At 44.3% G+C, this 27588-nt stretch overlaps 1 protein-coding gene and 1 non-coding gene across 3 annotated transcripts in view; one reads left to right on the top strand and one right to left on the bottom strand.

Annotated features, from left to right (window-relative positions):
* ITGA9 (integrin subunit alpha 9) overlaps positions 1-27588 on the bottom strand; it is a 388682-nt gene that overhangs the window by 255005 nt on the left and 106089 nt on the right. The window lies entirely within an intron of this gene.
* On the top strand, positions 4345-4407 carry LOC114676558 (U7 small nuclear RNA). Its single transcript, XR_003727614.1, has one exon. It is a non-coding gene; the product is annotated as a U7 small nuclear RNA (small nuclear RNA).

Below are 27588 nucleotides of genomic sequence, written 5' to 3'. Positions count from 1 at the left end.
TATTTTCTTTTTTTTTTTTTTTTTTTTTTTGAGACGGAGTCTCGCTCTGTCGCCCAGACTGAAGTGCAGTGGCGCGATCTCAGCTCACTGCAAGCTCCGCCTCCCGGGTTCACGCCATTCTCCTGCCTCAGCCTCCCCAGAAGCTGGGACTACAGGCGTCCGCCACCACGCCCGGCTAATTTTTTTTTTTGTATTTTTAGTAGAGACGGGGTTTCACCGTGTTTGCCAGGATGGTCTCGATCTCTTGACCTCGTGATCCGCCTGTCTCGGCCTCCCAAAATGCTGGGATTACAAGCGTGAGCCACCGCACCCGGCCTCTATTTTCATTTTTTAAAACAAGAATTGTGGTTGGGGGCCGGGCGCGGTGGCTCAAGCCTGTAATCCCAGCACTTTGGGAGGCCGAGGCGGGCGGATCACAAGGTCAGGAGATCGAGACCACTGTGAAACCCCGTCTCTACTAAAAATACAAAAAATTAGCCGGGCGCGGTGGCGGGCGCCTGTAGTCCCAGCTACTCAGGAGGCTGAGGCAGGAGAATGGCGGGAACCCGGGAGGCGGAGCTTGCAGTGAGCCGAGATCGCGCCACTGCACTCCAGCCTGGGCAACAGCGTGAGACTCCGTCTCAAAAAAAAAAAAAAAAAAAAAAAAAAAAAAAAAGAATTGTGGTTGGAGGTGGAGTGTGGTGGCTCATGCCTGTAACCCCAGCACTTTGGGAGGCCGAGCTAGGTGGAGTACTTGAGTTCGAGACCAGCCTGAGCAACATGGCAAAACCCCTGTCTCTACAAAAAATGCAAAAAATTAGGCAGACACGGTGGTGCGCACCTGTAGTTCCAGGTACTCGGGAGGCTAAGGGAGGATGGCTTGAGCCTGGCAGGCGGAGGCTGCAGTGAGCCGAGATTGCACCACTGCATTCCAGCCTGGGCGATAAGCCAGATCCTGTCTCAAAAACAAATTATGGTCAGGACCTCCATGCTTGGCTGAGGCAGGCATAGCACGCCTGTCATGCTCCATGGAGTCTTCCCCCTCACTCTCTTCCCACCTCAACCTCTCCATCAGGACTCTTCTAAGCAAAAAGTGAGCCCAGGGGGCATGTTTCCCGACCACCCACCTCACACTGTTGTAACTGAAATCCTTCATAACAAAATGAAGATCCCAACATTGACATATAAATTATTCATCAAAAGCCTGGTTTTCTCTTATTAAAGAAAAAAATATATCAAGACTCCTCATTCACAGGAAGTGCATCTGCAGGAAAGTTATGAGTGTTTCTATTAAAAGGCTGCTCCAGGTCAAGGCCAAATTCATCCTTTTCTCCTCTCAGCTCCCCTAGCCCTGTGTACCCAGCTGCGAGAAGGCACTGGCTCACATCTTGTCATTACCAGCTATGTCCTCCCTGGAGGATGAGGCCCTTGAGGACAAGGATGGTGACCTGTTTACCCCTGTGTCCCTGGAGACCAGCAGCATCCAGGGAAGAATTAAAGCCACCTGAAGCTCCACTGGCTCCAGGCTGCTGGCCAGTGAGCTTTCCCGGGGGTACGGCCGAGCCCTTCATGGCTTCTTCTGAGAATCATCAGTTCCAAAAGCATCCTTTTACTTGACTCCAGGTTTTGTTTCTTGAGACTGATTTTCAGAAAGTCTAAAATTAGCGCCCTAAAATTCAATTATGAAAACCTTGACCTATTATCAGGATAATAAATGTTTTGAGTTGTAATGACTTGTTTCCACAGTGCTCAAAGCATTTTGCAGGTAGCCCCATTTTTGGCAAGCAGATACTTCAGGGTGGATGATGCATAGCCACGCAGCCATGCATCTGTAGCCATCCTTTTTCACCCGGGTCACTGTCTCCCTTCGACCAGGATGACCTGGGCACTCAACAAAACAGCCAAAGAGTAAGAGCATTGAGTATTGAGTCCCCAGTCAACACAAACTGGGCATGGGTCCTGTCTCAGAGCTCTCTGCTTATAACACCTTGGGCAGAGCTGCTTTCCTTTCGTAGCCTCAGTTTCTTCGTGGGTGTATAACAGCATACACTTCACAGGGCTGTGGTGAGGACTAGCAGAGACAACTTGGGTAAAGAGGTTAGAATGGTGCCTGAGTATAGTCAGCACTCAGTAAACACTAGTTGCCATCATTGATGTTATTTCTGTGACTCTCACTACCTTTATTTACCCTTAAATAGGAGACAGCAGAGAAAGGCAAAGTTATACTGCAGCCTGAACAAAACACTAGTAGGTGAGCGCCTGGTGGAATATGCTGTTAAACGCCCGCTGAAGGTCAACCGGTGATCTAGGACTCCTCCTCCTTGCAGCACTCTGCAGCCCCCAAACCAGCAAACAGGACAATCTAGAATCTGCTACTGCCAAGCAGGAATGCCCTAGGGTGAGTGGCACCAGCAGCACAGGGCAGAGGTACCTTGGGGTGAGAAGCATCTGTGGTCGTGTAAACTTCCTCACCACCAAGATGCTCACCAACGGACATCATTTTATCATCAAACACTGAAATGCAACTGTGTATAGCTGCTCCCACCCTATTATCCTTGGCTCAAGGGTCCTTCAGCAAAGCTACCTCCAAGGAAATATATTCTGTACACAGATGAAAAAGACCCTTGAAAGCAATTCCAGGGCAGGGTCTTCTGGAAGGTTCTGAGAATGAGTTCCAGCTTCAGAAGTCTGGGTGAAGTTGTTCTGATCCTGCTGGAGCCCCAGTCCCGATATGGACCTGCTCTCTCAGTGTGACCTCAGACTTTCACCACCCGGAAAGGCTGAGCACAGCCCCACCCAAAGAAACCCCCCTTCTGCAAAGAAGGAACACAGCTGCAGCGCCTGTGACCTTAAGTGGTTTGCATAGTCAATATCCCCACTCTGACGGGAAATGGCTGTGAAACGGCAAGGAACTTTCCAAAGGCTCAATAAGAAATCAACTGTGGGGCTAAAAGGAGACAACTCAGGAAGTTTAGGAAAAGGTAACCACATCCCAGTGGGAGTTCAACAGCTTTATAGCTTATTGGTTAAAACCATAAGTTTTAATTTCAGATTGGATCTTAATGTAACAATCCTTGGCTGCAAGACCTGCATGAATATGGAATAACAGGAAAGAATAATAGGAAAAAAATCAGCAAAGGTGACTCTTGGGACTGATATTTTATTACACCACACTTGATCCTAACCCAAAGGTCAGAAAGCAATAGGATTTTACTCTCTACTTAACCTGGAGTGTCTCCAACCATTATTTAAAGTTGGACGTCCTGAAGATATGAAGCTGATTCAAAAATAAAAGAGGGTTTATTTTGGTGGGGAGTGGCAAATAAAAAGGAAATACACTATTAACAGTCTTAAAAGAAATATCTACCCTATGAAGAATATCAGGACCAAAAATAAACTTCACATAAATGTAAAATAAACTTTTACAACCAATCTTCTCCTGGTGTGGATTTTTTTCTTCCCATCCGACTTAAACATAAGCAAGACAGGACATTGACTGGGATGAACTTTTCCCTTTTTAGATAGTATATGGGACTTTAAATGCCTGAGCTAAAAATAAATAAATCTTTAAAGGGTCAAATTTTCAATGGGATGAGAACATAATATGGAGTCCTAGGCTTCCCATGTGAAGTGATTATCCAGGAGAGCCACTAAATTGGTGCCCTGCTCATTCTGCCTAGCTCAGAGACAGATGGAATATTTGTGGGGTGAATGCATGACCCAGCATCCCTTGTCCTTGTCCACTCCCGCCACTGTGTCCACACTGACCTAAGCCTCTACTCAGAATCTTCACAGGTGGCTCCCCGTACCTGGCACACATGGCTCATATTCTCTTCTTTCAATGTAAAAATATATTTCCTTCCTTGAAGCTATTGCTAGATCACAGAAGTGCCAGGCACCTTCACCGCATTCTCAGAAATCTCACTAGGAATCGGGTTGCCATGCTCTGAGGAAACCCAAGTCAGCCCAGGCAGAAAGACCACACTGAGAGGCCACATGTAGGTATTCTGGCTGACAGCCCATCTGAGGTCCCTGTCCCACCCATGCACCTGTGGGACATGTGGGCAAAGACACCCCAGGTGACTCTAGCTCCTGTGGTTGAATCTCCCCTGCTGAGGCCCCGGATGTCATGGAACACTGAGTATTAATAACCCACAGAATCCATGAGCAAAGTAAAATGATTATTTCACAGCCCCAACTTTTGGAGTTGTTTGTTACCGAGCTAGAGTAACTGGGACATCCACTCTCAATAAACAGAATCATAAATCTGAATGAGAGCCCAAAGTGAAAAGCCAGGCAGGTGTTTAAACACACTGGGAAGAAGGTGGTCCCTGAAGGAGCAGATGAAGTTAAAATCCCAGTTCTGAGTATTATGGTTCTTTTAGAATTTGTCTAGCAGGTTTTCTGGTCTTTACCAGAAAAGTCTCCCCTGCCCCTCCACAAAAAAATCCCAGCTCTGTCACTAACCGCCTGTGGAGCCTGGGCCAGTTACTTCTCTGAAGTCTCCACTGTACAAACTGTAAAATGGGACTAACAGAAGCTAATGAGACCACTGCAGGGATTAAATGGGACAGTTTATGTGAAGTGTGAGGCCAGGTATGTAAGGTATTGTTATTAACATCACATGTGAGATCTTATCAAAGTCGTATACATCGTCATTTTACAGACATGATTTATGACTCCATTATGCTTTTCAGGCTTATTGGAAAATTAGAGCGAGAGGTGATGATGAAAGCAGTAACAAGTAAAAAATTAAATGAGGCTTAAAGAATTTTAGAACTATACCATTTTCCTCCCTCCAGCTGATTTTCTCTAGAATGTACACTACTGTTAGCATCTACAAAACATAACCTGGAGTAGGTAGGAAAACTAAGGATTGTATTCCTTAAAAAGTATATACACAAATATCACACTTTACAGTATGAGACGTCTTTGGATGTCTCAGTCTTACAGTAAGAACTAAAATGTACTGCCTTCTTTCTGTAAGTGACAGGTCCATTTCTAATTGCATGAGATGTATTATCTTATTTGGTCCTTACAGCAATCCTACTAAATATGTTCTAGTATTATCCCAACTTTATAGGTGAGGAAACTGAAGTGCAGGGAGGTCACATCACTGGCTTAGGATCACACAGTGATGAAGTGACAAAACAAGGATTCCCAATCCAGGCATTCCAAATCCAGGCCATGCTCTTAACCACCCCACAGTAAGGCCTTCCTAAGGTCATTTTCTTGAGGGTAAAATGTGAACTCCCATTCTGTTCATTTCTTATCTAATTGTTGGGAACTTAAAAAGTACTCTTAATAATAATCCTGCCACTCAAGCTCCCTCGAAGAAACACAAGGGAAAGAAAGAAAAGACTTTCACCAGAACACAGGAAAAAAACAATGCTTTCTGTTGTCTCTAACACACTTGGTGTGTGAAGGACACACATCCATCCTCAGAGACCCCCGGGCATGTTTACAGGGCAGGATCCAGGAGGTGGCAGCTCAATGTTAATGGTCCATGTCACATGTCTTGGATTCTGCTGAAACACCGAGACAAAACTTAACAGGCTACCAAAATAATTTACAAAATCCCCATGATCCTCAGTAGCCCAGAATTCATAGAGCAGACAGTTCAGTTCCCTTCTTTCTTTAACCAAAAATGCAGGGTCATAAGCTGTCTTTTGGAATTTCTGAGACTGAGAGCAAGCAGAAGGGCAGGATGAATAAAGGATGACAGCTCCTCAGATGGTGAGACATGACGGACAAGGACTCCTCCCTTCCATGCTCCCCTGCCACCTTCCAGCCCCAAGTATCTCCTTGCCTTCCTAGTGCCTAGGAAAGCAGAAAGCAGATTCCCTCCCCAGGATCCAGACCGCCTTTGTGGTCTAGATTACTATATCTCAGAGTGTGGTCCCAGGACCAGCAGCATCAGTATCTCCAGGAAGTGCTTAGAAATGCACTCCTAGCCCCAGCCCCAGACCCACTGAATCAGAAACGCTGAGGTGAGGCCAAGCAATTTGTGCTTCAGCAAGTCCTCCAGGTGATTCTGATACCTGCAAAAGTTTAAGAACCACTGGTCTCAAATGAAAGCCACAGGCCTGAATGATGGGACCACAAGTGGGCTCTAGTTCATCGTGTCCAGCCCCACTTCCAGCTAATGTCCAAACGGCGTGTCTGGCCACTTGAATCACTTCCCACTCAATACCCACCCAAGAAGGCCCAGCCTTTTTGTCCAGTTGTCTTATCTTAATCATCATTTCATTTATTAAACATAAACCATGGGCAGCATAGGTGTAGTTTTGTGAGACTCTGAGTTTCCCATAAGCACAGCTCAGATTTTGCACTCTCTCTCTCCATCTCTTGAACAACCAGTGTGTGATATGCTGCCTCCAGTAGACCTCCCTGCCCTGAGTTGGACCCTAGCCTGGGAACAACAACTCTGGGCATGCAGTATTGCTATGCAATCCCTCCTGCCCCACAAAAGGGCCTCTGCTGAGATGGCTCCCATAAGGGACTATCCACTGGGCCTGTTCTTCTCTTCTAAATTACCCCTCCTAAAGTGAAAGTTCCTTCTCAGAAAAAGTGGATCATATGCTTCTGGCCTGATGGGCCTCAGTGTCTTAAGCAATTGGAGAATGGCAGGCTTAATTTATAAAAGGCCCACTGTTCCTGGATATATTTCTACCATGCAATACAAACAGCCTCATGTGAGCCCTGATTTAGAACCCTGAATTTGGGCTTTTTATTTCTGTATGTCCCTCATCAGTAGGTTCTCATAACTTGGATTCTCATCCAGCTCTACTTCTGTACTATTTTTTCTAATGTTTTCTCATCTCTCTACTCCCTGCAGTTATTCTATCCCAATATTATTTTCTTTCTGCAGTTAAAAAGAAAAAGGATTAAAATAAGAATTTCTGTATTTCTGGAAACTCTCACATGTCAAAGCTTGCCATAGTGAAAGGTGCAAATGTTCCCAGTGGTCCTCACCCAGGTCAAGTACAGAAGTAGATCCTCCTCCTCTGGGAATCCCACATACTCCTTTATTAGATGAATAATGAAATACTCTCAAGTGAGTCTGATAGATGAGACCAGTGGGCAACACACTGGAAAAGGAAGCCACCTGCTAGACAGAGGCAACCCAAATCTATCCACTTCCAGCAATATCAAGCCTACCTGTTGTTCAAAATAAACCTATAAGACAACCTGGTCCCCAAACTCCTCTTTGCAATTAATGACTGCATTATTCCCCCACTTCTCTCCCAAAGGGTCCCACCCAGCTGAGATACAGTTCATGAATCTTTTGGACACTCAATATTTAAGAATAGCAACAACCAGAATAACCCACAGGACTCTAAAGCTGTCCAGCAAAAGCTGCCAACCACTTGAGAGGTGCATCCTACTGGGTCTTTGCTGCATCCATGAGAAGTCAGCCAAGGTCAGGGGTGGCCAAACCCAGGGCAGAAATGCCGGGGCTCTGAGGGACCAAGGCAGCTGCTTTGGTGTGTGGCAAAAATCACTAACCAACCCTACCTATTTCAGGGGAGCTGGGCTCTCACAGTTGTGTGATCTTCAAATAGTTTAAAACCTCCCACTAACATTATTCAATGATATGCATTCTCAAAGCAGCTGCAGAAGTACACGTTGCATATCCCTTAATTGAAATGTGAGGGACCAGCAGTCTTTCAGATTTTAGATTTTTTCAGATTTTGAAATATCTCCATATAATAAAGAGATATTTTGAGGACGGGACTCAAAGCTAAACTTGATATTCATTTATGTTTACACACACCTTCTACACATAGCCTATAAAGGTAATTTTATACAATATTTGAAATAATTTTGGGCATGAAATAAAGTTTTGACTGTGACTCATCACATGAGGTAAGGTGTAGAATTTCCACTTGTGGTGTCATGTCAGCACTCAAAAAGTTTCAGATTTTGGGGCATTTCAGATTTCAGATTTTCAGATTAAGGATGCTCAATCTGTACCAACATTCTGCCAACAGCAAAGTAAGCTGGTGGCCAAGTCTAATTCAGCTTCATGTTCAACCATTACTTTGCACCCAGAAACCTATAGTCTTTCATACCAAGGTTTATCAATATCTCCTTTACATATAAAGGCCATGCCACAGGACCTTTGCATGTGCTATTTCCTATCCCTGGAATGTTCTCTCCTTCCCTCAACTCTAACCCCATGATACGGTTTGGCTGTGTCCCCACCCAAATCTCATCTTGAATTGTAGCTTCCACAATTCTCACTATCATGGGAGGGACCCAGTGGAAGGTAACTGAATCATGGAGACAGGTCTTTCCTGTCCTGTCCTCATGACAGTGAGTAAGTCTCATGAGATCTAATAGTTTTATAATGAGGAGTTCCCCTGCACAAGTTCTCTCTCTTGCCTGCTGCCATCCATGTAAGACGTGCCTTTTGTTTTCTACCATGATTGTGAGGCCTCCCCAGCCACATGGAACTGTGAGTCCATTAAATCTCTTTTTCTTTATAATTTACCCAGTCTCAGTGTCTTCATCAGCAGTGTAAAAATGGACTAATACAGTGAATTGGTACCAGGAGTGGGGTATTGCTGTCTTTATCAGCAGTGTGAAAACTGACTAATACAGTAAACTGGTACCAGGAGTGGGGTATTACTATAAAGATATCTGAAAATGTGGACGTGACTTTGAAATTGGCTAACAGGCAGAGGTTGGAACAGTTTGGAGGGCTCAGAAGAAGACAGGAAAATGTGAGAAAGTTTGGAACTTTCTAGAGACTTGTTGAACAGCTTTGACCAAAATGCTGATAATGATATGGACAATGAAATCTAGGCTGAGGTGGTCTCAGAGGGAGATGAGGAATTTGTTGGGAATTGAGTAAATGTGATTCTTGTTGTTTTAGCAAAGAGACTGGAGGCATTTTACCCCTGCTCTAGAGGTTTGTGGAACTTTAAACTTGAGGGAGATGACTTAGGGTATCTGGTGGAAGAAATTTCTAAGCAGCAAAGCATTCAAGAGATGACTTGGGTGCTGTTAAATTCATTCAGTTTTAAAAGAAAAACATAATATTAAAGTTTGGAAAAGTTGTGGCCTGACAATGCAATAGAAAAGAAAAACCCATTTTCTGAGGAGAAATTCAAGCTGGCTGCAAAAATTTGCATAAGTACTGAGGAGCCACATGTTAATCGCCATAACAATGGGGAAAATGTCTCCAGGGGATGTCAGAGGTCTTCATGACAGGCCTCTTCATCGCAGGCCCAAAGGCCCAGGAGGAAAAAAAAGTTTCATGGGCCAAGCCCAGGGTCCCCCTGCTCTGTGCAGCCTAGGGACTTGATGCCCTGTGTCCCAGCCACTCCAGTCATGGCTAAAAGGGACCAAGGTACAGCTTGGGCTGTTGCTTCAGACAGTATAAGCCCCAAGCCTTGGCAGCTTGCACAAAATCAATAATTAAGATTTGAGAACCTCTGCCTAGATTTCAGAGGATGCATGGAAATGCCTGGATGCCCAGGCAGAAATTTGCTGCAGGGGTGGGGCCCTCACAGGGGCCCCAATGGAGAACCTCTGCTAGGACAGTATGGAAGGGAAATCTGGGGTCAGAACCTCCATACAGAATCCTTTCTGGGGCACTGCTTAGTGGAGCTGTGAGAAGGTGGCCCCCATCCTCCAGACCCCAGAATGGTAGATTCACCAACAGCTTGCACTGTGAACCTGGAAAAGCCACAGACACTCAATGCCAGCCAGCGAAAGCAGCCAGGTGGGGTGCTATACCCTGCAAAGCCACAGGGGCAGAGCTGCCCAAATCCATGGGAGCCTATCTTTTGCATCAGCATGACCCAGATGCGAGACATGAAGTAAAAGGAGATCATTTCGGACCTGTAAGATTTGACTTCCTTGCTGGGTTCTGGACTTGCATGGGGCATTTAGCCCTCAGTTTTGACCAATTTTTCCCATTTGGAATGGATATATTTACCTAATGCCTGTACCCCCATTGTGTCTGGGAAGTAACTAACTTGCTTTTAACTTTAAAGGCTCATAGGTGGAAGGGACTTACCTTGTCCCATATGAGACTTTAGACTGTGGACTTTTGAGTTAATGCTGAAATGAGTTAAGACTTTGGGGGACTGTTGGGAAGGCATAATTGGTTTTGGAATGTGAGGAGATGATATTTGGAAGGGGCCGGGGTGGAATGATATGGTTTGGCTGTGTCCCCACCCAAATCTCATCTTGAATTGTAGCTACCACAATTCTCACTGTCATGGGAGGGACCCAATGGGAGGTAGTTGAATCATGGGGATTGGTCTTTCCCATGCTGTTCTCATGATTGTGAGTAAGCCTCATGAGATCTGATGGTTTTATAAAGAGGAGTTCCCCTGCACAAGTTATCTCTCTTTGCCTGCCGCCATCCATGTAAGACATGCCTTTTGGTTTCTGCTATGATTGCGAGGCTTCCCCAGTCATGTGGAACTGTGAGTTCGTTAAACCTCGTTCTTTATAATTCACCCAATCTCGGGTATGTCTTTATCAGCAGTGTGAAAACAGACTATACATCCCAAATCTTCATTAATCTAGCAGACTCCAGCCCCTTTTCTGTGGCCCAGCTCCTCTCTCAAACTAATGAGAGCAGAGCCCAGTAAGGCGAGCATTTTGGCAACTACATCAACATGGAATGTCACTTGACTCACAGTGTAATCAATGTCAGCCACAAACTCTAACAAAACAATTGATAGAATCACAGGATTTTTAAGGAATAAGACACTCAGGGAACACACGGTCCAAGTTCCCTCTCAGTGCTGTGGACTGGGATTCCATGGCTCTTGCTTAAATCTCTCTGGTGACAAGAAACTCACTATTTCATGAGACAGTCAATTCCAAAGAACAAGATGATCAGCCACAAGCCACAGGCGACGACCATATGAAATCGGTCCAGTTTAGATCTTTCTCCTCTGTAGCCAAGCTCTGCTGAAGACTGCAGCACACCCACCATAGGAGCCCCAGTACTTATCCCACCTGGCTTTGCCAAAGTGGGGCTAATGGTAGTTGAAAAACAGATTCCTAGTCTTGAGCTGAGCACTCTTTTAAACGAATGTATAGTATTAAACCAATAACAGTTTCCTACTTTTGATAATGTACTATATATATGTAAGATGTTATCATTGGGAAAAGCTGGGTAAAGGGTACCTGAATCTTTCTATAGAGTAGTTCCCCTCATCCTCACAAGTTTTAAATTGCACGCTTTTCTGAGTAGTGTGATGAAATCTCATGCCATACTGCCCAGGATGGGAATCACACCTTTGTCCAGCATATTTACGCTGTTCACACTACTACCCATTAGTCCCTTAGTAGCTGTCTCAGTTATCAGATTGAAAAAACAGCAGATAAAGGGTTCAGGACTACCCACAGTTTCAGGCATCTACTAGGGGTCTTAGAATATATTGCCAATGGATAAGGGGGGACTACTGTACTATTTTTGACTTTTTATGAGTTAGAACTTCCTATGAGTTATAACTTCTTATGAGTCTTAAACTATTTCAAGATTAGAAGTTATTAAAATAGATACAGAGAGATAGAGACAATAGGAGCCAGGGTCACTGCCCTCAGGGCATGTGCTCATGGAGGAAGCTCTTTGGGCATGGACATCGTGACATTTTTCTGAGGTCTTTATCATCTATAAGAACTATCATACTAAAAGATATAACCAATTCCATTACCACTTAAGGGTCCCCAGTATTTCTGGCTAAACAGTTCCCAATGTCACTCCCAACCCACTCAGCAAGGGTTCCACACTGTGGTCCCTAGACCAGCAGCATCACCTGGGTATGTTACAAATGCAGATTCTTAACGTTCACCTCAGAGGTACACACTCAGAATCTCCAAGGAGTAAGCCTAACAATCTGTTTGTGATGGGGTGGGGAGAGCAATATAAGATGTATCACTTTCACCATTTTCAAGTGTCCAGTTCTATGCTATTAAGTACATTTTTGTTATTCTGCAACCATCACCACCATCCACCTCCAGAACTTCTCATCTTCCCCACCTGAAATGCTATACCCACCACCCATGATCTATTTAAACAAGCCCTTCAGGTGATTCTATGCCCCCGCCCCCCCGATCTGTTTAAACAAGCCCTTCAGGTGATTTTATGCCCCCTAGTGTAAGAACCACTCTACAATCACACGATGTAGGGGCATTGGCTGCATAGCATATATGGCAATTATCTTTCTGTATCTTTGACCTCCGCAGCCTTGTCTTCTTACCCATTGCTTATCTTCAGAACACAGAGTGATCAGTTATTTGCCTGCCCCCTAACACTACCCCAGCCCAGGACAACACTATAGGAGGCATGTGTGCTTGCATTTGCCAACCTAGCTTTTAACCAGAAGCCAAGGTAACACTCCACATTCCCTAAAAAAATAGGTAAGGGAAAGTAATGGACCCACAAGAAGCATCAAGTATGTGCTAAGCACCCGCTGGGGCATTTCAGGTAAATGATCTCCATTAATCCTCATTACAATCCCATGCTGCCTCCATTTTACAGAAGAGGAAACTGGGAACCTGATGTAAGACATGTGCTTCACGTCACCAGGCTGGCCATGCAGAGGTGGAAGTCATACTCCAGTTGGGTCCTCCCTCACTATCAGAGAGCCACAGGCCCTCAGTTTGGCAGTTACACTATACAGGACTTCAGAAGCCCGAGATCAGGCTGACTTTGTTCAAACCCTTTAACCTCACCTATGCTTTGAATTCCAACTCCCATTTCTACTCCTCTCCTGAGGGTTGGTGTTTCAGAATGTCTGTTACTCCCATAGGCTTCTTTTAGCCCCTTTCTCCAGGTAGGGATGGTTGTGGCTGCAGTGGTAGACGAGCCTGGCTGGGAGTTCTGCTCTGAGCTCCAAGGGGTAAGCCCCAGGGCCCAGCCCAGCATGATGTTTGCACGCACAGGCATTCAACAGGTGCCTGTTGAATTAAAGGGGCAAGTATATCCATCTTGATGATGTGTCACAACTTTTAAAAATACACCCACGTATGCAGTGGCTGCTTCCTCTGGTCACGGATTAGTAATAATTTAATAACAAGGGAGGAAGAGAAAGGATCACATTTTCTTCCATTAAGACCAGCAATCAATCAAGGCTGTTAAAAAACCAGCTAAATTTAGCATGAGATATGGGCTTTCAGAAAGTCTTCCATAGTGTAGGAGGCCACTAAAAATATAACAAAAACAATTAAGTCACCACAGGATTAATGGAAGTCTATAAATGGTGAGGACCCCAGAGATCAGAACTAGGGCTTGCCATATCTTGAAACATGTCTTATCGATGAGAAGGACCTAGAGAAAAATCTCTAGATATGAAACATCACTAAGTTCTTCCATTATTAAAATGTGAAGCTAAAGAAGAATTTCTACATGAGTAGAGAGAAAAGGCATATGAAGGCATAAAGTCAAATTATTCACAGAAAACTAATCTATATCATAGCACCATTTCCTAAACATCAGGAGAAAAAAAGTGTTCTGTGGTCATGTACATTTGGGAAATGCCAAACAGTGCATCCTCCTTGTGTGCCTGGGCTTCTAAAGCTCCATGAAGTCCTGCAACAAAAAGCCTGCATTAAACGCAATTATGTTCCAAAATTAATTTGAACTCAGAATTTTGTTTTGTTTTTTTGACATAAAAGTCGTTACTATCCTTTGAAAAAATGCTTTGGCAAATGGTGGTATGAAGAACAATATTCTTTATGTTGTCAAGTGATTTAAACAGGGATCTGGGTCTCACCAAGGAAGGACTGTCCCATAAAAATGATCAGCTGGAGCATTGCCGCTGCCATGCAGGATGACAAAAACACCAGGGACTGAAAAAAAAAGATATGAGAAACCGAGCCACACCCAGTGTCTGCTGCCTACCAGCCCGGACTTCAGATGGGTGTGATGGAGTAACAGGGCAGCACCCAGGACCAACCCAACATCTGAGGGGGCATAAATGGCTGTAACATTGACCCAGCAAAGCCACAGCTGGAATCTGTCCTCCAGAATTGATAGTTAGGTACCCCAAAATGCTCACTGTAGCATGGTAGTGACAGGAGAAAATCAGAAAGAATTTAAACATTCCACAACTGGGGATGAGTAGAAAAAGTGCTAGTGCATCCAGAATGGGGAAGTGGGATTCTCCACCCACGGACGCCTTTGCTCAGAGTTAAGCAAAGTGTGGGCTGAGTGCCAGACGAACCAAATCTCCTGAGGAGGGCTGGTTAAAAATGCACTGCTTCAGTCCAAGATTTCATTAGGACAATCCCAAATTTAGGGGGTTGAGCGGAGTTGCTGGCTGCTCCCTCTGAAGCCAAATTTAAAATGTAGATAGGCAATCTCATGTGACCAACTGTTTCCAGCTGACTATCGGGTTATATGATCTGACAGATATTAGTCTACTCATGATAACCATCAAACCAAATTGTTTTTCACAACTGTTTGAAACTATCCTGGACAATACACAAAACTAACTCAAAATGGATCACTAATCTAAATGTAAAAAGATAACATTGTAAACTTCTAGTAGAATATCTTGAGCATATGTTCATTTTGGAAATACTCCAGCTTCTCCAACATTCAGTGAACATTTATTGGGCAATTAGTCAATGTCAATTACTCTGCGTGGTGCTGGGGATATGGAGACAAATGAGACAGTTCCTGATGCCAAGCATCTTAAAATATTTTGGAGTTCTTTATGGCTTTATCATTAATAAAATTATCCCAAACCTCTTTGAATTCATGTATATTTCTTGCCAGACTACCTTGGTTGTAACCTAAGTTTCTGGACTGTTTGGCTCATTAATTAAACAAGTAAGGATACATCTGCCACATGGTAACATTTCTCTAACACAGCTGATGGAAAGAAGGGTATCATGCCCAGGGAAGTATAGGATGAAAGAAGAACAAATGTCAGATTCAGGAGAGCTATGGAATAAACATCACTTTTAAATCCAGACCAATATATAACTGCCAAAGTGGCAGAAGAATCTAGCCAGCTATCACTCCAAGAGGCAGGATTATACTGACCAATTTGAGGAAACTGGCTACCAGGAAGGAATGAAAACAACCACTGAACTTCCATGCTACCACTGTTGCTGAAGAGGAGCAAAATAAGGGTTTGAATTTCTTCTTCTTTATTTTCCCTGACGTTTTGGGGCAGCGGGGGAGGGGGCATGGTTAGAAAAGTGTCTAAAAGGTCAACTAAAGAGGAATAAAGGCATAAAACCAAAGAATATGGATAATTCAATAATGGAATAAGTTCCAAAATGACATAGAAACCCAAAGGAACTCAAAGTGCTGAGTCTGGAGGAAGTAGGCAGTGGGGATGCAGGACAGACAGACAGATGTCTATAGGTGCTCAGGGGCAGAAATAGGAGGGGAGCGTGTGATTACATGGAGGTAGACTCTGGCACAGCATAAGAAAGGGTTTTCAGGTTGCTGATGCCATCCAACGCTGGATGGGCTGCCAGACACGGCAGAGTCCACCCACAACCAGAAGGCCAGAGCTAAAGGATGCCTGTCATGGCCCCCAGTGCCCCATTTGTGGCTCTCTGCTCTGAGAATAGGAAGAGACCCTCCAGCAGAACAGCTGTAGGCAGAGAAGCTGAAGGATGGCCAGTGTTGCATTTCCCAGGCATTCTGTACAGGTAGGGAGCATTATTTGTGGCACACAGGAAATTCTTATTCCCTGACTTCAACACAGGAAGCACAATAGTGCTTGCTTACTTCATCTACCTCTGTACCCTCCAAAGCCCTGAGAATAATAACAGGGCTGACAGATGAGTCCCTGGAAGGCTTGTACTCGAGCCTTTGGGTGAACTGTGGGCCATCTCTCCAGGCATGACCCCAGTAATTCTTACAGTGTCATAAAAAACCACCTGGAAAGTTTGATCAGCACAAGGTCACCAGAAAACTGTACTAAAACGCTAGCTGAAAGCAATGATGCGGACTATGTCAGCAGCTAGATGGCAACCCCTGTGATCCCACCAGGCTTTCTGAAATGCTGGAAAGATTTTGCAGGCTGCCATCACCATGTTAACGGAGCTTGGGCTCTAGAAACCCCAGTTTAGGAAAGTCAGAACCATGCTCCTTAACTTTTCTAAGTATGAAAGCAACCTTTATAATACCAAAATATTTACCAGAACCTCAGGTGATAAAAGGTATACTTTTACTTATTAGTTGATTCAGGAACTGCATATGTTTTATGAATTCACTCAGGCCTCCTTATGACAATCCCAAGGTCTCCCAAGAGATTAGGAGGTTTGACACTAGACCTGCACTGTCTGATATGGTCACCACTACCCACATGCACCTAATGAGAACATAAAATGGGGCTAATATTCACATCAGATTTCAAAGCCCTAGTACAGAAAAGAAGGCAAATATTTCATTAACATTTTATTGATTTTATGTTGAAATAATAACATTTTGGCTATATTAGACTAAACAACATACATTCTTATGGGCTGAACTGTGTTCCCCCAAAATTCCTGTGTTAAAGTCCTAATTCCCAGTACCTCAGAATGGGGCCATTATTTGGAGGCTGCGCCTTTTAAAGGGGTTGATTAAATTAAAATGAGGCTCTCAAGGTGTGCCCTAATCCAATCTGACTGGAGTCCTTAGGACAGGAGGAAATGTGTACTCACAGAAACCCCAGAGATTTGGTTACAGAGGAAAGACCACGTGGGGACACGGGAAAAGGCAGTCGTCTACAAGCCAAGAAGAGAGGCCTCAGAAGAAACCAAACCTATGGACACCTGATCCTGGACTTCCAACTTCCAGAACTGTGGGCAAATACATTTCTGTTCATATAAACCACAAGTCTGTAGTCTTCATTACGGCAGCTCTAGCAAACCGATATATGTTACTGAAATTAGGTTTACCTGTTTAACTTTTTCAACGTGGCTACTAGAAAAAAAAAATGCTCATCATCACTGGTCATCAGAGAAATGCAAATCAAAACCACAATGAGATACCATCTCATGCTAGTTAGAATGACAATCATTAAAAAGTCAGGAAACAACAGATGCTGGAGAGGATATGGAGAAATAGGAATGCTTTTACACTGTTGGTGGGACTGTAAACTAGTTCAACCATTGTGGAAGACAGTGTGGTGATTCCTCAAGGATCTAGAACTAGAATTACCATTTGACCCAGCAATCCCATTACTGGGTATATACCCAAAGGACTATAAATCATGCTACTATAAAGACTCATGCACACGTATGTTTATTGTGGCACTATTCACAATAGCAAAGACTTGGAACCAACCCAAATGTCCATCAATGATAGACTGGATTAAGAAAATGTGGCACATATACACCATGGAATACTACGCAGCCATAAAAAAGGATGAGTTTATGTCCTTTGGAGGGACATGGATGAAGCTGGAAACCATCATTCTTAGCAAACTATCACAAGGACAGAAAACCAAACACCACATGTTCTCACTTACAGGTGGGACCTGAACAATGAGATCACTTGGACACAGGGCAGGGAACATCACACACCAGGGCCTGTCGGGGAGTAGGGGCTGGGGGAGGGATAGCATTAGGAGAAATACCTAATGTAAATGATGAATTGATGGCTGCAGCACACCAACATGGCACATGTATACCTATGTAACAAACCTGCATGTTATGCACATGTACCCTAGACCTTAAAGTATAATTTTTAAAAAAGGAAATTTACAATTACAGATGTGGCCACATTATATTTCTATCAGACAGTGCTGCTCTTGAGTTTCCACTGTAGGGACAACACCTCCATTCTGGGCAGAAGGAAGGAAGGCACCACTGCCTTGGGGCCCCCCTTCACCCAAATCAAGTGTCTCACTGCTCGCCACCAGGCCTCCCAGGGAGCCAGGGAGCTGCCTTTCAACACAAGGTAATGGCTCCGTGTGGTTTTCCTTAAAGGTTACATGGCCTTGAACCATTTCCTGAAATTGTTTGAGTCATTCCCTCATTCTTTCTGACATATTTTAAGTAACCTGGTCAGGCACGTGCAACAGAGTGTATCTGAGCCTCCAAAATTACCATCTGGCAGGTCTTTGTTATTAAACAAAGAATTAACTCACAAAAGGCTAACAAGAGGCAACAAGGACACCTGCCTGGAAATTCCAGCTCAACGGATTTACAGAGGACTCTTCCAATGCATTTGCATATTTTTCAGTGGGCTGAGCTTAGCACTTTACAAGCAATGCCTCATTTTATCCTCACACCAACCCTGTGGGGTAAATATCTGACCCCTGCCCTTTCACCACATTAGATTTATACCCAAGGAGCGAGATTATCCAGAAAGCAATTCCTTATTAAATGACCTCAAAATGGTTATGGGGTGGGTGTGTGTGTGTGTGTGTGCGTGCGCGCGCGTACATGCGCTCACACAGTCTCATCCATCACTTTTCCAGATTCAGAAAAGTTTGATTTATTACAAGAGGGAAAAAAAATCTCTCCTTTCAGTTAACTCTTTCCTCATCCTTCAAAATGGACAGCAAGGAAGAAACAACGCTGGAACCTACTCCATCATTTATTTGATAAATAAAGTGTTTTGGGGGTCCTATTTCCAGGGTGACAGTGTTGAAAGCCGTAAGCTCCCTGCTTTAAAATAACCTATGCTCCAGTATAGAAGATAAACGCAAATATCCAAGTAACACAAATACAGGCGGAAAGAAGGTACTAAGCTCAGACGTGAGGGAGCTCAGGACCAGAAGGCCCGCAGCCCACCCTGTGGAGAAGGGTGAGAGGAGTGTTAGCAGAGAGGATTCGCAGATCAGGGTGGTGGAAAGTCAGCCCCGGGGAAAAAGCCTGGCAGCTGGCTCTGGAAACAGAGTACATTTCACACAGATAGAGCCAAAGCAAGGAGTCTGGAAGGCATGGGAATGCTTGACTTGCCAAGTCATGGCATTCAGAATGGATGCTCCCAGCAGACCAGCTCCTGGGAGGCAACGGATATGGCTTACTAGTCTCCATCTACCCGGGGCCCAGCACAGTGTCTGGCATACAATGAGCACTCAATAAATAGGGTGCCATCCAAATCGGAATACTTGAGAGTGAAGTAGAGAACTATTAATGATCATGCTGGGACAACAGGTATAAACCAGGACTGTCCCAGGCACACCTGTACATAGGACACTGTATCACTGATGTGTGTAGAAACAGAAGCAAATTGAAAATAGAGAAGCAAAGGGTGGGAGGGGCAAGTGTGGGACTAGGCCAAGTAAGACAGTGCCCCAAGTGCAGGTGTGAAATAACCTGAGCTGTTGGAGGACAGGGTCCGGTCTTTTTCATCTTTGTTTCCCCTCCACCAGACACAGAGCTATGTACCCAACAGGTACTCGACACACGCTGGTGGGCTGTACGCATAGACCAGACTTCAAGCTCTTCAGAAGAGGGTTAAGTTACAGTCATTGTTTAAACTGCAGAGGCCACAGACAGGCAGGGAAGATCAAACACAAGCACAGAGAACCTCCAGTCCCCAGGACTCCTGCCTGCCCTGGACTCACTGACCCACACTGAGCTTTCCTCCCACCACAGAACACCGACACGTGCACAGGAGCGGCTGAAAAGTGCAACCTCTCCCAAGAACAGGAGAAACCTAGCACCAATCCTCCCAGAAACGGGCCATCCAGAACGGAGTTTTCTCTTTCTCAGACTACCTAGGTAATAATAATGAGAAAAGCCATCATCTTTTGCGTTCAACGTCATAGAACTAGCTGGTTGCTGGTTGGGATTCAAACCCAAGACTTGGCTGCTTACCAGCTGTGAGATCTTAAATAAATGCTCTAAATCTCAGATCCCTCAATGATAAAATGAGATTTTATTTTATTTTTATATATGTAGATACAATTCTGATACAATTTTCTATATATAATCCCATATATTAATTACCATACGTAATTGTATTCTTTATAAGGACTTCATGTACATGTAAAACATGTAGCACATAGTAAATGCTCAATAAAAGATAGCTATCATTGTTATTGTTACAACTTAATTTCTTCTTTTTATTTATATAGCCCTTAATATATTTTTTGAAAAGAAGCAACTCTCTGTCACCCTCTTCACACAAATCTCCTGGGATGTATGTGAATAAACTATTCATCCACCATTGGACCCACCATTGTTCCAGCTCCCATGAAGTGGGGCTAGGGCTGTCTTGTGAAAAGACCCCCAGGCTACCTATGGATGGCTGCTTCAAAGGGGTGGGTTTCCTCAGCCTGGCAGCTTCCGTAGCTCTCTGTAGGTGACAGAATCCTTTCTGCCACGCACAGCATACTCACTACAATCAACAAATTTCCCATCTGCAAAACAGAAGTCACCAAGGAAGCTGGTGGCCCACAGTAACCTGTCGGAGAAGAAATATAGGAGGCCACCATTTTCTCACAAAATGCAGGAAGGACCCATGCAATTTCTAAGCCGGCTTCTTGTATTCTGTTTGCCCCAAGAAAGTAGACCCAAGAAAAGAAGAAGGAAAACCACTTTAAAATTTTCTGCTTAATAAGAGCTTGTACTTCAAGAGCTTCCTGGTCTCTGGGAAGGGGAAATAGATTTCTGACATAGCTGTGTCCAAAAACACTGCAGTGAAGTTTTAAAAAACTGCTGAAAAGTCATGCTCAGTCAGTTGACTGCTGACAACACTGTCCTTTAAGCAATAGGCAGAGAATGCAGAAGAAATTGTAGCCCATACCACCCTCCTATAAGGGGCACCCCCTCCATTAACACACATCAGCGTGGGCTGGAGAGCTGCACAAGGTCACATAAAGTCAGTGCTGCTGACTCAAGCCTGGCCCCACATTGTGGATGAGGAGCACCTGCTCTCACGGTCAGTGTGAGGAGAGAGGCATCTGGCCCCTCTGAGGCCCACTCCCTTCTGATACCTGCATCAACTGCCAGCTGGTGGTCTTTGTCCCTCTTCCCCTATCACTTTTGGTATCTATGTCTTCCAGCTCCTTGCTTTGTGGTCTATGGACCAGCAGCACCAGTGTCACCAGGGAGCTTGCTAGAAATTCACCTCAGACCTGCTGTATCAGGATCTGCATTGAACAAGGTCCCAGGTGCTTCATGTGCACACTAAAGTGAGGAGTCCCTGTCAATCAGCCCGTGAAGATGACTGAGGCTCTGGCTTGCTCTGGTCCAGGGAGAAAGAACATGCCAGCTCCAAGAGCTGCCTTACCAATTGCCCTCTTCTCTTCTCACATTTCTTATTTGCTCCGTACTTTCTATTTTCTTCTCACCATCTGCTTCTAATCATTTTTTTAATCCCCCAAAAAGCTATGGAACGAGTCTTGACCCCTTCCAAATGCAGAGGCAGTTAGAAAGAGGAAAAGATGTGCAGGGTAGAGGAGAAGGAAAAAGGGGCCCGGTGTTTACCAGACCCCTACTAAGAAGTCAGTATTCCGCTCCCCGTTTCAGGTGAGGACACTGAAGCTCAGCAATAAAGGTGAAGCAACTTGCCTGAGACCACGTGGTTGATCAGAGCAAGACCTGGTCCACCCCGGCCTGGTCCGGCCCAGCCCCTGCCATGCTAAGCAGGAAGGGCGCTTCAGTTCATGTGCTTCACACATGTTGAGTTGAAAGGGAATCTTTCCACTCAGCACCAGCAAGAGCATCAGGAGGGAGGGCTTTTCTATACTACAAGGCAGTACTGTAATATGTCTCAAACCTAAAATGCCTTCCCTTTCCCACCGAGCAATACCACTTCCATCCTCTGCACTGCCACCTTTTATCTAGTTCTATGCCACTGAAAACAGAAAACATCACATCCAAGATGGTGACATCCTGTGAAGGACCCACTCAAGGTGAGCCATCCAACCTTCTTCCATTCTGTTTCCCCCATTGTATACAGGGCCTGTATGTGGATATAAACACTTGTGTGTGATTGTTCCAAAACACCAGAGGGAGAGATTATGTTCCATGGCACACTTGTAACTCAGGTTTTAATCAGCATGTCTAAGTACAATGTGAAACAGTCAATGTGACCTCCATCTATTATTTATATTTCCATTTGGCTGTGGGGCTTGATCTGTGTGACTAGTGCCTTGGGAGGCCTCATGCTGTACTGTGGCAGGAGCTGTGAGTTGTCTGTCCAGTGTTCGTCCCTCTTCTTCTTAAAAATCAAACTTCAATATCTGCACTGTCCAACATGGTAGCCACCAGCCACATGTGTTATTTCAGTTTGAATTTATATTAATTAAAATTATAGAAAAGTAAAAAGTCAATGCCTTAGTGGTACTAGCCACATTTTAAGTGCTCACAGTCATACGTGGTCAGTGGCCACCATTTTGGATAGTGCTGATACACGGAACATTTCCTTCATCACAGAAAGTTCTGTTGGAGAACAAAACTCTATAGTGATAGGATCTATAAGATGTCTAGCTGGTACTTAGACATCTTCCAACCTCTTTTAAAAGATGGAGGGTCAATGAGTTGTAAGCAGAAGTCACTGGAGGCTCTTTACAGGGGCCTCAGACCAGATTACAAAGAGCCCTTTTGCACATCCCCCTACTTCCTGCATGAAAAACACATACAATGGCTGGAGCCCTAGAACCATTTTAGGGGTAGGAGGAAAAGATGCTCTTAGTGTTGGAGTGCCCACAGCTCAGCCCTTGGTCCCCCGGCTCTTCTCTATCTCCCCTCACACCCTGGGTGATCTCATCAAATCTCCTGGCATTAAATACCATCCATCTGCTGGCGACTCCGAAATTGATACTTCTTACTCAGACTATGACTCAAACTGAAGACGCATACATATGCATCCACACTTAAACATCTACTAGTGTGTCTAAAAACAAACTCCAACTCTTCCCCTTTAAACCTGCTCACCTGCACCTTCAATTGAAAACACCAGTGACAACTCCATCCTTTAAGGTACTCAGGCTGAAAAGCTTGGAGTCACCCTTGATATCTTATTCCCTCACAACTGACAATCAAACCCTCAGGAAATGCTGTAGGATCCCCCTTCAAAATGTATGCAGAATTTGACCACTTCTCACAATGTCACCACTATGACCTCAGTGGAGCCACCCTCTTCCCTGGATAACTCTCACTGTCTCCTAAACCTGTTCCTGCTGCTCTCCCGCCTCCTACAGGCCTTCCCAACACAGCCGCCAGCAGGGGCCTGTAAAAATGGAAGGCAGGCCAGGTCACCGCCCTGCCCAGATCCCTCGCACGCTCCCATCTCACTCTGAGCAAAGGCGAATCCTTCCCAAGGCCAAGGAAGCCCAAGATGACCCTCTCACAACCATCACTGCCACTCTGACCTCTTTGCCCACACTGGCCTCCCTGCTCCTCCTCAGACACACCAGACACTCAGACACCAGTCTAATCACCTCCTCCAGGAACCCGTGTGCTAACTCCCCAGCCTCCTTCCAGGCTTTGCTCAAATCAAACACCTCCTCAGTGAGGTCACCCTGACTCCCGTAACCCCACGCCTGCACTCCCAAACCCGCTTCACTGGGCTCTATTTTCTTTGTTTTTTTTCCATAGCCTCATCATCTTCTAATGCAGCTGGATTTTCTTCTTTATGATATCTATTGGCTGTCTCCCCCTACTGGGATATAAACTCCCAGGGGGACAAGGATCCTTGTCTGTTCGCAGCAGAGCAGGCCCCCCAGCCTGCGGCATAGTAGGTATGCAATGCACATTTCCTGAATAAGTGAAAGGTCAGAGAACTGCATCTCTGAGCCACTGAACCAACATCAGCAACTTCTCTTCCTCTAGAAGAGAGAGAAATTATCTTGATGTGCTTTAGCCCCGTCATCAGGTCTCGATTCCTGGAAGCTGAGTGGAATTCCTGTCTGATACCTCTGTGAAGACCAAAGATACTATGTTTTATTCTCAGACTGCAGTAAGAACTGGGAACTCCCTGCAGACACCATAGTACTCAAAGCCCTACTAATGAGCCAAATGATCACCTTCCCCAGAGCTGAAACTCGCCTGTGCTCCCGGGAGCAGAGAGACAGGTAGTGAGCAAGCTATCGTACTTTCATAATCACCTCTCAGTGACTAAAAGCTCCCTTTTGGGGATGGCAACTAACTTTGGAAAACCACTTTAAAGAAGGAGTTAAAAATACATACCTTCAGTGATGTTTGATATATATGTTTTTAAATATACAGGACACAAGTATTCTGTGGTACTCCTGAAGAAAATATACATCCTGAATCTAATTATGATGAAACAGACAAACTCAGGGAGGCCTTCTATGAAATAACGGACCTGTACTCTTCAAAAATGTCAAGGACATGAAGGAGCAAGGCTGAGTGACTGTTCCAGACTAAAGAGACGTGACAGCCAAATGCAACACTGCGGGATTTTCTTTTGCTACCAAGGACGTGGAGATAACTGGTGATATTTGAGTGAGTTCTGTAGATAAGCTAACAGTAATGTATCATTTAATTTCCTTATTTCAATAATTGTGCTATGGTTACATAAAAGAATGTCCTTGTTCTCAGGAAATATCCCTGATGTTAGGGATAAGGGGGCATCATGTCTCCAACCTACTCTCAAACAGGTAAGAAGTATGAATAGATAGAAAATTACAAAACAAATGACATTTAGGGAATCTTGGTGAAGAATTTGCAGTATTTTTTGTGCTATCCTAATGGCTTTTTTGTAAGACTGCTATTATTTCAAAATAAAGATTTTTTTTTTTTTTTTCGAGATGGAGCCTTGCTCGGTCTCCCAGGCTGGAATGCAGTGGCACAATCTTGGCTCACTGCAACCTCCACCTACCAGGTTCAAGCAATTCTCCTGCCTCAACCTCCCCAGTAGCTGGGATTACAGGCACCCACCATTATGCCCAGCTAATTTTTGTATTTTTAGTAGAAACAGGTTTTCACCATGTTGGCCATGCTGGTCTTGAACTCCCGACCTCAGATGATCTGCCCGCCTCAGCCTCCCAAAGTGGTGGGATTACAGGTGTGAGCCACCACACCTGGCCCAAAATAAAAATGTTTTATGTGAAAAACGTGTGTGTGTGTAATATACACAGAGAGCTGGAGTACATGCATGCACACACACATATGCCCAAGAGAGAAAGAGAGTGCTCTTTGTCAAAGTTTCCTCAAGTCCAACACTTCCATAACTTTTTTACACCTACCCACTTAACTTCAGGCCAATCAAATATTTACTGAGAAAATGACTCTCTCATTAAAAGGTCTAAAAGTATTCCCCTTCCAAAATGAGAAGAAAAGAGGCCGTGATCTTAATACTAATATATTGACTAAAAATAATATTTTCTCTAACAATATAGGCATGAATAAAATCTATACTTTTATAAAATAAGAAATAAATAATAATTTGCTGGTACAACCACAGAATATGTTGGTCCCCTTTTCCCATGCAATGAGGCTTCAGGGGCCAGGCTTCCTTTCTTTACAAAGGGTCATCTAAAATGGACTTAGGCACACGTGACAGAGGAATAAGTGTGACAGTCTGAGACATGACGAGCCCTCAGAAAATCTTAGCTGGCTCCGAATCTTTCCTCAAAACAGGAATTCTCTGCACCGACGCATCACTGCCACCTTTACCCAGATCCAGCTGTAGCCATCTGCTTTTGCATCTGTGTCCTATCTTACTGTGACGCACAGCACGAAGGGAAGCTGGCTCCCCCACTTCCCCTGCTTGTGATTGCCACCCAAACACATGACTTTCATTATCAGTCTTGCCTTGAAAGCCACTCACTCCAGCCTCTGCAGCCAACTCTGGATGCCCAGCAAGTTGGCCCATGGGCTGTTGCCTTCACAAGAACATAGTGTGGCTGTGTCCACCCAGCTCATCCATCTTCATTCAGAGGCTCTCTTGGGCCTGTCACTTGGAGCTGGATGTGTCTCGGACACCCAAGCTCTATGTCGGAGGACAGAGATGGCAAGGGCTCCTTCCAAATCTGGAGTCTGTATGACCGGAAGGTGGGGAGGTCTGGCGACTCAGCTCTTTGGTGTAGACTGAGGGACCAGCTACTACTCAAAGAGTGATTCCAAGGCCTGCTGCTCCTTGAGCCATGTGGATCCCACTTATTGAAACAGAGAATTCTCCAAATGACCTTAGGAATGGATGCCTTGGGAACGGGTGGAGAAGACAAAGGAAAGAATAATGACACAATTTGGGCCACCTTGATATGTTATTTCTGATTAAAGCAATTGATAAGAAAAGGGCAGTTCAGCCCTTAGGTCTCACATGATCAAGGCACCAAGTAAGAAAACCAAAGGTTGTTCACAGCTAGTTCACTCTGTACTAATTAGGACTAAGTTCAGTTGCAGGAGTTTACTTTAAACTTCCAGAGTTTAAACAGTCCTATGGGAGGTAATAACCCCCCGTCCTCTCCAAGCAAGCCCAACAGTCAGCAATTCGTGCATCTTCAGACTGCAGAGGGCTGCCGAACAGAATCCTAAACATGCATGGAATGAAGGTAAAGAATAAGATCTCAATAAATTTAAATGAAATCTTTTCCATTGTTTTAAATGGAAACAATTACACTATCCCGTAAATCCAGTCAAAATACAGAGTACCTCTGAACCCAATGTACAAACATAAAAGCTGTTGTCTGGTGGTCTAACTGACCCCACAAATTTACTTTCCTATTATTCATCAACTTAAAAAGTCACAGGAAACAAGAAAAAAGACTCTGATAATGAAACATCTGTGTATCAGGCAAGACTTGAGTGATATGACCAACTTAGTAACAAACATGCTAGAAGCCCAATACTCACCAGTATGTGATACACCCATGGAACAAACAAACACCTGTACCCTGTGAATTTAAAATTAAAAACAACAATAACAACAACAAAGCCCTCAACACATTCAGTTGTGTGCTGGGGCTTGCTGCAGTGGGTTTCCAAAGGCCAACTGTTAAATTTTCAGAAAGTTTACGAGCCAGGGTTGTTAAACACGGCCATTATTAAAAGTTAAACTGAATGAACTTAAAAATAAGTAAATTATATTAAGATAAAGGTAATAAATACTCAACACTCATAACTTCCTAATTATTTTACCATACTTTACTATCATCTATGCTCTTAAAGATATTTAGAGCTATTGGAAATACGAAACAACTGTGTGCTATTGTGCGTCTCTTCCTAACTCCACATGCAGTGATGTCTCATTGGTAGCTTGAAATCAGACATGATGAGAATATTTACACCAAGGAAATTTGCAAAATGCTACAAAAGTCATGCCCCCTCTTTCAAAGAGTTTGTTGGTAAGCATTAGCCGCACACCACTGCTCTAGAACATAAACCCCCAAAAGCTGTCACCTCTAGGGGTCATGCCATGTGCTCAACACAGAGATGGTCCCGGGACTCTATTAGGAAGAGGCAGGGAAGTCTCTCACTAGCTTAGAGGCTGAGTCAGGTTACTGAACCTCTCTTTCTTCATGTAAAGCCTGTAGAAGAGTATCTGGCATATAACAAGTACTAGTTACTAATAGTTCTAGCTTATACTTTTGAGGGGTGTTATAATGCAGTGGTTTAAACCCAAGTCTTAGGAGCCAGACTTGCGGGTTTAAATCCTATCTCTGCTATTGTCAACTATAAAGCCGTGAGCAAGTTCCTTAACTCTTCTATGCTTTGTCTTCAAAAAAGTAAAATGAGGATTAAAAACAGTAACTATCT

The sequence above is a fragment of the Macaca mulatta genome, chromosome 2 (assembly GCF_049350105.2).
Source record: "Macaca mulatta isolate MMU2019108-1 chromosome 2, T2T-MMU8v2.0, whole genome shotgun sequence".
In the NCBI taxonomy this organism is placed as follows: Eukaryota; Metazoa; Chordata; class Mammalia; order Primates; family Cercopithecidae; genus Macaca; species Macaca mulatta.
This window is presented reverse-complemented; position numbering and strand designations above follow the sequence as displayed.